Raw genomic sequence first — 14,449 nt, 5'->3', positions numbered from 1 at the left:
AGAAAGAGAGATTTTTCGGTTTTTTATTTAAATTTTTGGTTTCAGATTTTTATTTAAAAAATTACCATTTATTTGTAGGTAATTTTTTTAATATTTGTGTTATTGCACTTAGTTAGTCTGATATAAAAATCTAAATAAATAAATTTATAGAAAATTTCTATTCCACACTTTTTTATCAGTATATTTAAGTTTCGAGTATACAGGTGGCGCAAAATTAGTCATCAAATTTTTTTGCTTTAATCATTTTTCTATTAATTAGAAAAAGAGCTTGAGCTTTATTACAAAATTAATCATCAGATTTTTTTTTTTAATTTTTTTTAATAATTTTTTATTTTTAATAATTTTTTATTAAAAAAATATTTTGAGCAATGAAAAGCTCTATTTGTCCTCCCATTTCGTTTTTGAATAATTTTTTCACTAAATAAAAAAAATGATATTGAGCTTTGAAAATCTTTATTTTGACCTTTACGAGCTCACGTAGATAAGATTGTTTGTTAACTGTAGCTGTCTAGTTCACTATTGTCAAATATGATTGATGTAAGTAAAAGTGAAACAAAGAAGCTTGAACGGCATCAGAATTACCGAAGGAACCATACCTCTAAAACGAATTCTGATGCCCCCCAATTTGGGTCGAACTTTTTAGTTTCTTTTCTCATGTAAAGGCCAAAAATGGTGATATTTTGAAATGATTGTATGGGGAACCCCCCAGGGGAGTTCCAGGGGGTGTGCCACTGGCATGGGTGGATCGGCCGCCCAAAGTTAGTGGGGGTCGGTCATACATTTGGACTCGATTGGAGTACTCTAAATGGGTCAAAGTGGGATTTTTCGTTCGACCCAAATTGGGGGACATCAGAATTCGTTTTAGAGGTATGGTTCCTTCGGCAAAGCTTCTTATTTTGATCCCTAGAATACGATTTTCACAGAGCAATGAGCGATTTTTAAATCGACCCGCCCTAATATATATATATAATTGGCGCGTACACCCTTTTTGGGTTTTTGGCCGAGCTCCTCCTCCTATTTGTGGTGTGCGCCTTGATGTTGTTCCACAAATGGAGGGACCTACAGTTTGAAGCCGACTCCGAACGGCAGATATTCTTATGAGGAGCTTTTTCATGGCAGAAATACACTCGGAGGTTTGCCATTGCCTGCCAAGAGGCGATCGCTATTAGAAAAATGTTTTTCTTAATTTTGGTGTTTTCACCGATTGATTACTGTACTAAAATTTTAGATAGATCAAACTTTAGTATGAATTTGAGCAAAATAAAATTTATTAACGTTCAATTTTTTTGAACTTCAGCGGCCGCCATAGCCGAATAGCTTGGTGCGTGACTATCAAGCTCGGAAGTGTCCGGGCTCGATATAGAAAAAATGTTTTCTGAAAGTGGTCGCCCATCAACAGGCAATGGAAACCTTTGCGTGTATTTCTGCCATGAAAAAGTTCTTCATAAAAAACCATCTACCGTACGGAGATGGTGCAAAATAGTAGATGTCTTAATTTTTGGGGAAAAAACAAGACCGCACCACAAATAGAACGAAGAGGTCGGCCAAATACGCAATAGAGGGTGTAGATATGGTTATAGTCAGTGACATTCTCCCCAAAATACTAGTTCCAGGACTCAAAAGTAGCGTAAGCGATAGCTTAGCATTTCAAAACTATATTTTTAGGTGGATATTAAGTGGCCCCACCGCTGAAAAAGTTTCGACATTCTCGACTTAGGTAGTTGATGGTCCAGAAAATTTCCTTTCCTTTTCTACTCAAAAGATTTTAGAAGCAAGAGGAAGTGTTATCGACCCCATACCCACAGAACATTGATAAAATTTGTGAAAATACCACCTTCCGAAGAGCAGATGGTATCTATGTCGTCAAACTCCCACTTAAATCATCATTCCATAAGTCAATACCATTAGAACGCACCAGAACTGTAGCTCAGCAATAATACCTCAGCATCGAATGGAGCATCGAGAAGAAAGCGGAACTGAAAAATAAATTTTCAAAGGTCCTGGAATAATACGTAACTTCAGATCACATGAAGGCGACAAATTCTCAAGAAATTATACGAGATGCGAAGTATTTTTGATTCTACTTGCAACAGAACGCTTCGATAAAACCTGATAGCAAAACTCCCAAAGTCCGTGTAGTTTTCAATTCATGGACAATCACAGCTGCTGTCTCCACAAATAGCGTCTATATAAATAAGTGAAACCTACCTGGTAGCTTAGAGTATTTTGTTCTGGTGGTCTAGAAATATCAAAAAATCGTTTTTTTGTTTTTTCGACATTTCGAAAGTATTGTGTCTTAAGAATATACGGTGAAATTTTCATGCGGAAATTTCGAATATTATAGCTTCTACAGCCCAGTAACTAGGTAGAGAGCGGTCCGCGCGCTCCTGTACCTCAAACCTAAAACTCATTTATCTCTAAGCGACTTTTTTCGATCTGGAGTTGTCAAAAAAAAAACCTTCAGCGCCATTTTTTAAATTATTAAAATAAAAAGCAAAACTTGTTTCATTTTTGTATGTAAAAGAAGTTAAATAAAAAGCTTAAAAAATCAATCAATATTGTTTTTAATTTTTTTATTGTAAAAAAAATTCTTGAAAGTACCCTAAATTTTCGAGCTCTAGACCACCGGGACCCCTTAAATTCAACTGGGTCGAACAGGTTCATATTTTCAACAGGGTGTAAGAGCCAACTGCATATATAAAATCTTAATCCCCTCAAGATAATAAAAATAATATTTCACAAAAATATATAAAAAATTTTAAACTACTTATCGCTTGAAAGTTGGACTATAAATTTCCAAATATTTATATGGGATATATGCAAAGTAGTACATCAATAATTACTTTATGCTCGAAAAATTAAAGCCATACTTTACGTTTGAGTTACGTAAATTTTTTCTAATAAAATATTTTTTTACAAACATTTATAAAGACATAAAGTTTACAATTATATCAAATAAAAATTTTTTTCAAATTTATTATTTCAATTTTTAGAAATTCAATGTATAATTTATTGTACTGAAATAATACTATATTCAATCTCAAAACTTTAATATTGCATTGAAAAAATTTATATAACCATTTTTGTTAACTGAAATTTTTAATTTTGACTATAACTTCGATGCTGAGATTTTCTCAACGCCATATGATGCAAACACGACACAATCTTACAATCGGCGTGAATCTAATATAAACAAATACTTATTTATATACCTCAAAATAATTACACCAAATTTGGCAATCAAAGCAAAGTTTGATTTTAATTTTATTTTATTAAATTTTCAATTTTTTTTCTCACATTTTCCAGGTGACTTGCACGGCGCAACCAAAAGTAAACAGACATAAATAAATCAGGTACAATCAGTTGGGTGACAAAGTGTAAACACGATCGTCAACAGCAGCTGTAAATCTTATACAAATCACGAGCGTGAAAAATCACAAAATCCAAACAAAACTGACGAAATAGCACAACAGTGAACTGCAAAAGATCGAAACCACAAAAATATTTAATAATGAATGCAAAATTTGCATTAAATTCGTTAGTGAGGCTGTTGTGAGCGAGGACAAAAAAATGGGAGGCGAAGCCAAGGGGCGGCAGGCAACGAAATGACCGCAAACCGTGCCATAGAGAATCATTGGCTAGCTTAAAAACCACAAAAAAGACATAAATACATACACAAATAAATTTAAATAAAAAAAAAATTAATAAAAAAAAATAAAAAAAATTGGAAAATGAATAAACCGTAGCGTAATGTGAAAAATTGAAAATTCGCTGTGACACGAATTTTGCACGCTTCAGTTTGGCTACAATTCGGAGCAGGCCACACAATAATAGTAATAATAAAAAGTATAAGTAAAAAAAAAATATAAAACATGAGAAATATTGTTGAAGCAAAGACATATTTACATGATCAATGTGGGGGGGTGAACACATAATTTGAAAATAACCCGGACTTATAAGTGACGCCTATGATTGTATGGGTATTCCACAGAGCTAAAACCTTAACAAAATAGCGAGATATACATTTTTTGTAATAATTAATGCTGACTAACACTTAGTAACCCATCAAATATTAATTTAGCATACAGCAAAGATAACGAATAGAAATTAGTTAGTGCAATTAGTTAGAAATTCGTTAATCTGTAGGCATCTAAGTCCATGAGTATTTTTTCTGCAACATCATCATCATCTTTTGACACTAGAGGTCTTGTTGAGCTTTGGCCTACGGCACGCGGGACCTCCACACATCTCGATCGCTTACTACTTTTTCCAATTCTTTATCCCAAACTTATTGATGGCTGCTCTTCTGTAGCTCGTGAGCCCATCTTGTGCTCGGTCTTCCTTTTCGAACACTAGAGGTGTTGTATGCTCTGACTTGTACACTTTTCCTATGCGCCCTCGTACCGTCATTCTTGTTATATGACCCTACCATCTTAACCTGTGCACTTTGATTAAACGTATAACATTTTCGCCATTTATAAGCTGATCTAGCTCATCGTTCCATCTTATACGCCACTCGCCGCGATCCAAAAATCTTTCTTACTACTTTTCGTTTGGCGGTTTGCAGTTTTACCTTATCTGCTTCAACTGATTATGGTTTCGCCATTCACCACCAACGCAGACGTAAGGCAAGGTTGTCCCTGTCGCCCCTTCTCTTCGCCTTCTGACTCTGCACAAAAGAGGCCCCGACATGACATCTACCTCCTCTCTCATAAACTCACTGGTATGCAAGCGAAGACGGATAGACTGGTCACGCCGAATGAGGAACCCATCCTATGACAAATCAAATGCAAAAAGTTGCGATGGAAAAGTATCAGATAGCATCACGAGAAAGGCAAAGGGCTAGAACTTGCAAGGGTTGGCCAAAAATCACTTGAAGAAGGTCGATGTTGCGCGAGCCAACAGATGCCGATATCACATGGGACGGTGATGAAAGAGTTTTATCGGGGCCCTATGCTCCTGAGCGGAGTGAACAAGGAGGTAAAAAAAATCATCGTTTTGTATAAAATAAATTTGCATTATCTGTGAAGAGTTTCATTAGTGACGCGCATGATATGCTAACTGCTTGTGTCCTCTCATCGATAGTGAGGCTTGTTGAAAAGTCTCTTCTGAGTTTAAAGTTTGAGTGAGTAAAGGATTACACGATTTAAAAAAGAAAAATCGCCAATTGTCAGATTGTCAGATTGTGTAATTTTGGCTTATTTTGCCTGCACATCATCATATAGTTGGTCTTATCCTCGTTGATTTTAAAGCCAATTCTACCAACTGCAATTTCAATACCCGCAAAGGTTTTGGATAGGGCTTGGATGGTTTTGCTGACAATTTCTATGTCTTCCGCTTAAGCGAGTAATTGGGTAGTTCTGTTTAATGCAGGTACAGTCGTTTTCCCTGATATTAGCGTTAAGTTGTTGAAAAGTTCTTTAATACTTAATGCCGATCGTCTGTCGTGAACTGGTTTGAAATCACGTATCTTACGTCTTATATTTGCGTTAATCTATCCTGTGTCGTGTCCCCCCGTTTTGCTTTCTGTACCACTATAACACAAGACGCATTCTTTTTAACTGATTTTCTCAGAGTCCTTCCATCCGCTTTCCGATAGGGCCACGAGATCCATTTCACACTTAGCAACTTCTGCCGCAATTTCATTAATTTTGCCAACTGGAAGCATGGCCCTTACATTCCAACAGCCGAATTCCATTCTTTTTTCCTTTTTCGATTTATCTGGTCGTCTACTTTGTTTCGGGTTGTTATCCGAGGCTTTTGTGTAGCTTTTATGGATGTAGACTTCAGATTCCTGGTGAAAAATTCACACTACAAAACTCAATCTAGGATTTTCTATCGCTCATTCCTAATAGTTTAAACTGGAAAAGAGACATACAGGCGAGAGAAGCCCAGCAATGAACTAAAAGTAATTCTTGGATCAGTCAGTTAGCTACAAAAGTGGTCCACCCAACCCAACATCTGATACTCAGTGAGGCTATTATACAGTCTGCTAGATTGTCAGCTAATGCGAAGCAGCGCAGCTCAGTACAACTGAACTTATTTCGCTTGATTCGGTTAGAGTTAGTTACCGCAAAATTCACGATCGCACTTGTCACATTACTCAATCGCAAGTGCAGCAAATCAAGCATGAAAATGCTCGAATTTCAGATGAATGGAAACGTGGTTAGTCATGTTGTTGGCCAGTTTTGTGTAGTTGATGCTTGTTGTTGTGGTTGCTGTTGACGTTGAATGCTGCTGAATGTTGGTGGTTTCGGTGTTGACATGTGCCATGCGGTGTGCGCATGCGCGTCAAAATAAAACAAAAATATTCAATTCGACGGAAACGTGCAACGTGAAATTTTTCAAAGTTAAAAACGAAGGCAAAAAAACTATATTACATGATTATGTTTGCAAGGATTTTGCAAAATAAATTTTTGGAACTAAAAGCTGAGAGTTCAACTTTGTGTTTTGAGTCTAATAATAACTAATTTTTGTACACAAATATTTACGTATACACAAATATTTACTTAATATACTTGATGCATTTAACACTGAACAGCAGTAGATTTCTGAAAGAGAAACAATTTTTGTTTTTACTTAGCTGAAATAATTTTTAAATTTTTTCGGAATATTCCAGAATTCGACTAGAAAAAGTGGTGGTTTTTTTATCGAAATGTATGTCACTTCATCTCCATTTATTTTTCGCAGAATTATGTCTGCACTCACAGTTATGAGTTCGCCTTTTCAATAGTCGATTTTGTCTAATGAAATCTCAAAAAGGAAATGTACATCTTTTTTTTATGAGGCAAGTAAAATGCTTTTAAATTACAAAATGCTTTATAACTGAAATGTCCTCAAGCATAATATGCGAGATACCCACATCATTATACTTAATTTTTCTGTACACAGAAGCAGATTTTTTATGTGAATTATATTATTTAAAAATACAGACGTAGCTAAGGGTAACAAACAATTCTGCAAGATATGTTACCAACTTTTACTTAATTTCGCATTCTTATTAGATTAAATTCTCGTCATCCATGCACTTTGCCGTTTCGCGTTTTACCAAGAATACCTCTTTCTTCCTTTTTTTCATATTCAAATTGTATCGTTCCAATCGTTTTGATCATAAGCCAATATTTTTCGACTCATCTTTTTTCCTTTCATCTTTACTGATTAAATCGCCGCAAATTGATTAGTCTTCGCTAACCAATTACAATTTTTCACAAGTTATGTATTTTACTTCTTTTCATAAATATTTTGGCGGCTGTTAAGCACTCTCAATGAACTGACTTTACATTTGTACTCCAACTCAAGCCAAACGCGGATTTTTCAATTGATTTTTCAATAAGGAAGCAATCGCATGATTTATAGCAATCTTTTATTAAAAATATACTTATCAGTAGCAAACAATGAATGCATTTGCATAGTAAAGTACAGGTCTTGAGTTAGCTCATTTGTATGATGTTGCGATTTGCGCGTATTGGCGCTTTCGCTTTATTTGCACAAATGAGTTTCAAATTACGAAAATTTATCGCTATTTTCACGACAGACGTTTTCAATAAAACTTTGTAAATATATTGTACGTCTGCATTTTGTTTGTGCTCAATCAGTTTAATATATATTTCTACATTTACTTCTAGGTATTCCAGAAAAGAGGCAGCAAATTGCCCCGAAGGAGTAAAACGTAGTTGTGCTGGGCGAGTTCGTTGCTTAAGTCTTCTGAATGAATATTGGGCTGCGTAGAAGTGTTTGCAGAAAGTGCAGTTTAACGTATTTGTGTATGTGTAGTTATATATATCTGCTGCAAGGTAAGGCGGGTAAAGGATATACATTTTTGGATTAAAAGTAATATTTTTTCTATAAATGTCACTTAGCCTGGTACTGGCTGAACTTGCAACCTCTAGATCTTCAAATTCGAAAGGAATGAATGAAGGCGGCGTACAGGCTCAAGTTAAACGGAGTCTGGGGAAATGAAGTAAGCATTGGCCACTGTCAGATATACCACCAGCTGTCGGAGCGGTGCACACTGTTCTCGATGCCGGTGGACAGTTGGGTGCCTGTCGTTAGCTTCGGTAGGAAGTATAATGTTTTGATTCCAGGTAGAGATCAATGTTTAAGTCCAGAGAACCTATTAACGAGATACCAGCACACTTTTTACACCGACGGATCCACACCCAGCGATGGAAGCGGATCTGGATGGTACTTAGACGAAGACGCTAAGTACTCCTATGCCACAGGACAGATGGCCACGGTATTCCTTACGGAAGTCTATGCCATCTTGAATGTGACGAACTGGCTAATTGAGAAAAAGTGGCGGGGCAACAGTATTAGAATTTATAGTGACAGTCAAGCTGCACTGAAAGCCCTTGCTAACCCACACTGCTCTTCGAAGTAAGTCGGTGAATGTAAGACAAAACTGAACAGTGTTGCAAAACACTACAAAGTGAGTCTTATTTGGGAGCCTGGATATTGTGGTATTGCAGGGAACGAGTTAGCTGATAAATAGGCAAATGAAGGCTCTGCAAGTATGCCACTTGGCCCTGAACCCTTTCTAGGTGTCAATTCCGCATCGATTCAACTATGGATTGACGACTTCATGAGGTCTACTCACAGAGGTCGTTGGTCTGAGTTGAACTCGCGCAGAGTAGCCAAGTGCTTTGTGAAAGAACCAAACAGGAAAACAGCGACCTTCCTCCTAAAACTCAGCAGCAAGGTATAATCACAGGGCACAACACCCGTGGTCAGCATATGGCTACCATTGGGGTCGTAGACAGCCCGATATGCCTATCTTGTCTTGAGAATGGCGACACTGCAGGGAATTTTCTCTGTAGATGTCCTGCATTTGCCAGAATCAGGCTCAGGATATTGGGTTGCGATACACTGAGTATGGACAAAGTTCATACTCTTCCTCTTCCGTACCTCTTAAAATTTATCAATGAATCCAAGAGATTTGTGGAAGAGTGGGCTCAAACTAATCTATCCGTTTTTACCATCCACCTTCTATCTTTCCTATCTCTATTCTTTCTACTGATTTCTATCCGGGTGTAGTACAATGATCTACTGACTGAGTGCTTGGATTTGTCCAACCCCCTACAAATCTAATCTAATCTAATCTAGCCTGGTATTGAAAAATTTTGTATCGGGTAATATTTTTCATCATTTACGTGCTATATAAAATGAGGAACCGTAATGCTGTAACTACTGATAATTGAGACCATCGTTGGTTTTCTATAGACTATCGATTAACAAAGCAATTAGTAATTTTGACTTTACATGCATATAAACGAAAATTATGCATTATTTACGGTTCATTAAACCTCAATAAAATTTTAAAACAAAATTCAATTTCAGCAGATGTTTTGTTTTTGAAAGACTGATGAAGGATGTCAAATTCACTATAAGCGTACCAATTTGGAATCAGTAGCTTTTCTGAGCTATCTGCCGAAAGCTCTCTCAATCACTGTTAACGATTTTTATGCTTAATGATGCACACTGCTGGAGAATATAATAGAAACAGTGCATTTTAATTTTTCGAATCATTTGGTGCAAATTGTTTTTGTTAGATTGTTTGTAATATGTGATCAATCTTTAAGGCTTTTTTTAAGGGTCCTTTAAGGGGTTTTTTAATCTGTATTACATTTCATCGCTTATTCTACTAAAATGCCGCTAGGTACCTTCCGTACGACAAGTTTCTCTAAAAGATGTCAACTAAAAATGCCAAATAAAAGCAAATCACTTGTGCCAACCATCTAAAAGCAACTTTTGAGCGATTCAACCTTAGCCGGGACCATTTGAGTGTCGAATATCTTGGCTATCCTTGCCTTATAGACAAACCGTTGTCGTGGGTAAAATTAGCAGCGAAGCACACTGAAATTACATGAACACAAAGCTCAAAGCCTTTTGGTCACATCAATGTTGATGGCTGAACAATTAAAAAACTTCCCAAAAAAAGCTCGTCAATTTTAGTTCCGCTTTTAAAAAGCAGTTTTAAACTGAACCAATTTCCAACTCTATGGAAATGTGCTAAAATAATAAAGATACCCAAGCCAAACAAACCTGAAAATGTGTTATCTTCAAATGGCCGATAAGTCTCCTGACAATATTCTCGAAAATGTTCAGTGTACTCAAGCCAACGCTTTATACAATTTTCACTGTTGGCATCCCAATAAAAAATAAAATAAATAATAAATAAGTAATTGGCGCATACACTTTCGTTAGCTGTTTGACCGAGCTCCTTCTCCTATTTGTGCTGCGTGTCTTGATGTTGTTATACAAGTGGAGGGAACTGCAGTTTTAAGCCAACTCCGACTGGCAAATGGTTCTTATGAGGAGCCTTTTCGTGGAAGAAATACACTGATATGCCAATACTAGAGAATAATAGCTTAACAGTTGTCACCTATGCAAATAAAACTGCAATTCTTGCTTCTTCCCACTTGGCTAATGATCTTTTTGAAATTATTCAAACGTACTTAAGCGAATTAGGAATTTTGTTTTTTAAAATATAATATATTGGCAAATGCCTCAAAATCTGCTCATGCCATATGCACACTGAGATAAGAAGCCAATTAAAAAATCCAGGTTTATCGGACTACAACTAGATTGAAGACTAACACGACGACAACACATCACAGCTGGAAGAACTCAACTGAAAACAAAACTCGTAAAATGTATTGACAGCTTTGTCCGAAACCTCAACGAAGTCTTATGAAGAAAATTCAAGACTTTGTTAGAACTTGTTTGGTAATATGGTCGTATGGTATTCAAATCTGCGGTGTTGCAAGCAAATCGAACGTAGATGCTATCCAAAGATGCCAGTCAAAAACCCTCTGACTAATAGCGAATACTCCGGGGTATGTCAAAAAAAAAGCACATACATAAAAACTTAAATATAATACTGGCAAAGATGAAATAAAAAAATGCAGACACAAATACAAAATACATAAATAGATTACAGTGTCCTTTGAACGCCGTTTAGATCCTAAGTGTAATTTAATAATGTTAATACATATTTTCCGAAATTTTAAAAGGATAAAGGATAAATGACAGGTGATGCAAAAACGTTACGAATATCTATTATTACCATTTATACTTATTGTCTAACGACAGACTGGAAATAAAGTAAATGAGAAAAAAAATCCTCTATTTTGAGTAAACAAATAAGTTTTGTGCTCGGATAAAATAATGGAAATGGTAACTATTTGGCATCACCAAGTTTTCAACATTAAAAATTTCGTTCAGTCGCTGTTAAAGGTAAAATTAATTAATTAAATTTTAAGTATGTACAGGCTACTTGGTATTGAATAAAATACTTGGTTCCTCGGTTTTGAATAAACAAGATTGATGAAAAGTTTAAGAAAACAAGGAAGAACGGTGGAATAGCAGAGTTAACGAAATTTTTGGAAGAAAACAGTTTCTAATGCTACTCAAAACATACCGAAACTGAAATTCGAGGAGGAAAATGCACAATTCAGGGAAAAGAAAAAAAAAAACAAAAACCCTACCAAAATTAAGGGGACAGATACCTGTAAACGGCCATATTTTCCCCGATTTTCATTAAAATTATTTAAAACGAAGAGGTCAATACATTGTTTTTCAAAATTGGCATACAGTTTATCTATACATTAAAATAATATACAATTTTTGTTTTTTATTTTAATCATTTAAAATGGCGGATGTACACTCAATTCTTCAAGGAAGGTCGCAGCGGGGCTTTTCAATCGGCGGGCATTGTAGCATCGGCGTCAGTAACCTCAATACAAAACACCAACAATTTTTTTGTTTATTAATGTCATAATTTCTATATGAATTAAAAAAAATGGAAAAAAATTCGCGAAATAATATGCTTAAAAAAATAATTTTCGAGCTAATTTTCCTACTATGATATTTTGGCTTCGAAAAATTGTAAATTCACATAGGAAGTATGGTAATATCATAAAAAAGATGTGTACACAATTTCAGGGAGATCGGTCAATAACTTTTCGAGTTATCGTGTAGGACAATTCGAAAAATATAGTTTTGAGAAAAACGCGTCTAAAATCGGCCACGTAACTATACCTCTCCCAGCGCTCGAACACAAAGAATAGAGTCGTCACGGTTGACGATCTATAATATAGGGTTTTGCAGTAAGAGCGCTTCAACTTTTGAACTTTTTTGAATAAAACACAAACGGTTTGACTTTTTTAACTAATTTTTTTTTATTATCGAGTTTGAACATATACGTTTAAGTATGAAATTCGATTTCTTTTGCATGACCGTTGAACCCAATTTTCGACCACTCTTTTGCATAAATCGGCCGGAATTCCAGCAATTTCGCGTTCAATATTGGCTCTGAGCTCACAAATCGTCGCCGGCTTGTTACTGTAGACCAATGACTTCACATAACCGCAAAACGGGACGGCTTGTTAAATGGACCGTAAAATGGCCGTAATGCTCTTAAAGTAGCAGCAACAGAACGATTATTTTCATAAAAAATTTGCACGATTTGCAATCGTTGCTCAAGTGTGTAGCGTTCCATGATGAAATGTATACTAATGAAGTTTACAAATGACAAGCGAAAAATAAAAAATATTGCGTTGTTCGCCCTCCCTATCGGAAAAAAGTTGAAGCGCACCTATTGAACAACCCTATATAAGAAATATTTAAATTTACGTTCTAAAAATTGTTTGACATATTCTTAAAGGATTATATTAACATTTTATGAAAAAAAATGTTTTTTCGAAATTTTACAGCCCCTTAAGCATTTCTTCTCCTCGAGCAGCCTTGAAATTGAGCTGAATTTGTAAGTTACAAGTCAAACAGTTCGATACAGGTTGATATAAGCCGGATTATTCGCAGAAACAGCCAGCAGAGTATAGTTATTGAGATGATAGAGCAAAACCGAAAGGCTTTGTTTCAATTTACAAGAAACTACCTCTTCCGTCGAAACTGGAAAAATGTGCTATTGATGGATTAAAAAAAAAAATGTTTGTATCTCAGGGAAAAAATGTGTACGACGACTCACAGCACAGCATTTGATCGCAGTTATATATAAAAGAAACTGTAAAGTTCGGTGAAAAATCAATAGTGGTGTGGGGATGCTCTTCGAAGAAATAAGTAGCTTCAATACTTTCGATAAAATATCAAATATATGCGGGGACTAAATTAATTCTTCATGTGTAAGCATTTCATAAAACACTAATTTTTATTCTATTAATTGACATTAACTGCTTGAACTAGTAAGGCACCAAGAGTTTTCAAGAATGAAACAAAAACGTTTTTGGTAAAACTATATGAAAATATTTATTTCTATTACATTTCCCAACAGTGTACAGCTGCATATACTTATATGGACGCCTATTACTATTAGCACACATAAATTACGTTTTATTTTTTTTTTACTTTAATAGTAGTGTAATAAAAATTTATTTTTAAGTGTTGCAAAATTTGCCTGCAACTACTTTTATTGTCTTACAAGTTACTGCAAAAATTATAAAATTTGCGATATATATAGGCAGGTAGGTGGAAATGCTGTAGTTGCACAGTTGAAGTTGAATTAAAATTTATTATGTGTAATAAATTTGTATTTTTGATTATTTTTATATCGGCTGTGCTTCGCGTTTTAACTACTCCTTGGATCACTTACAATTTTGATATTATTTTCTGCATTCATCTGAGTTCAGCACAAGTAAAGCATTTGCAAATAATTGCCGTACAAATCTCCAAAAGACTTGGGTAACCAAAAAATGAAAAAAAAAAAACATTTTGAAATGAAAATCGTTCGTATTGCTATTTGGAAACTGAAGCTTTTTCGCTGCATAAATTCAGTTATAAATTATTCCATTTCTCAATGCTTATTCTCAGCATTTTTTCATCTTTTGAAAGCAATTAGTCGGCAACACTCTAAGGGTCGCCTCATCGGGTGTTGTTATCGTCCATCGAGGCTTACTAAAAACGCCTAGTCGCCAAACCCAGCAATTTCATTTCCCTCTATATTCTATGCCCTGGATCCAGATAAGAGAAGTGTTTCCTGCATATTAAAGAAGTTTGATTTCCTTCTTACAGAAGTTGACCGGAAGAGAGCTGCAACATGGCAACGACAGGGCGTTGATCCCAACTTTACTATCGGAAAAGATATACAAGTTTCTCACCTAACAGCGATGACTAAGAATTTTGTATGCCTGCCGAAACATGAAGACCTCTGCTTGAAAAATCCTACTAGTTTTCGGCCGTTTAAAGGAAGCTATTAGCTGATTAAGAGAAAACCCCCGCTCGAACTCCAGATTACAGAGGTACCTATGTCTTTGTCCAATAGAGAGACTCTCTTCTCCTTCCAATTCAGCCAGCTTGGAAAGATAGCCCTAAAACTACCTTAAAAACCCAGTTTGCGGATGGAGAGATCTGTACGAAGTACAGAAAAGGAATGAAGGAGAAATCTGCCTCAAAATGCCACCATGTCCTACAGGAGATTGCCTTCAGAGACCAACCT

This window comes from Anastrepha ludens, chromosome 2 (assembly GCF_028408465.1).
Source record: "Anastrepha ludens isolate Willacy chromosome 2, idAnaLude1.1, whole genome shotgun sequence".
NCBI classification, from domain to species: Eukaryota; Metazoa; Arthropoda; class Insecta; order Diptera; family Tephritidae; genus Anastrepha; species Anastrepha ludens.
The sequence above is the reverse complement of the archived record's forward strand: the minus strand, read 5'-3'. Positions refer to the sequence as shown.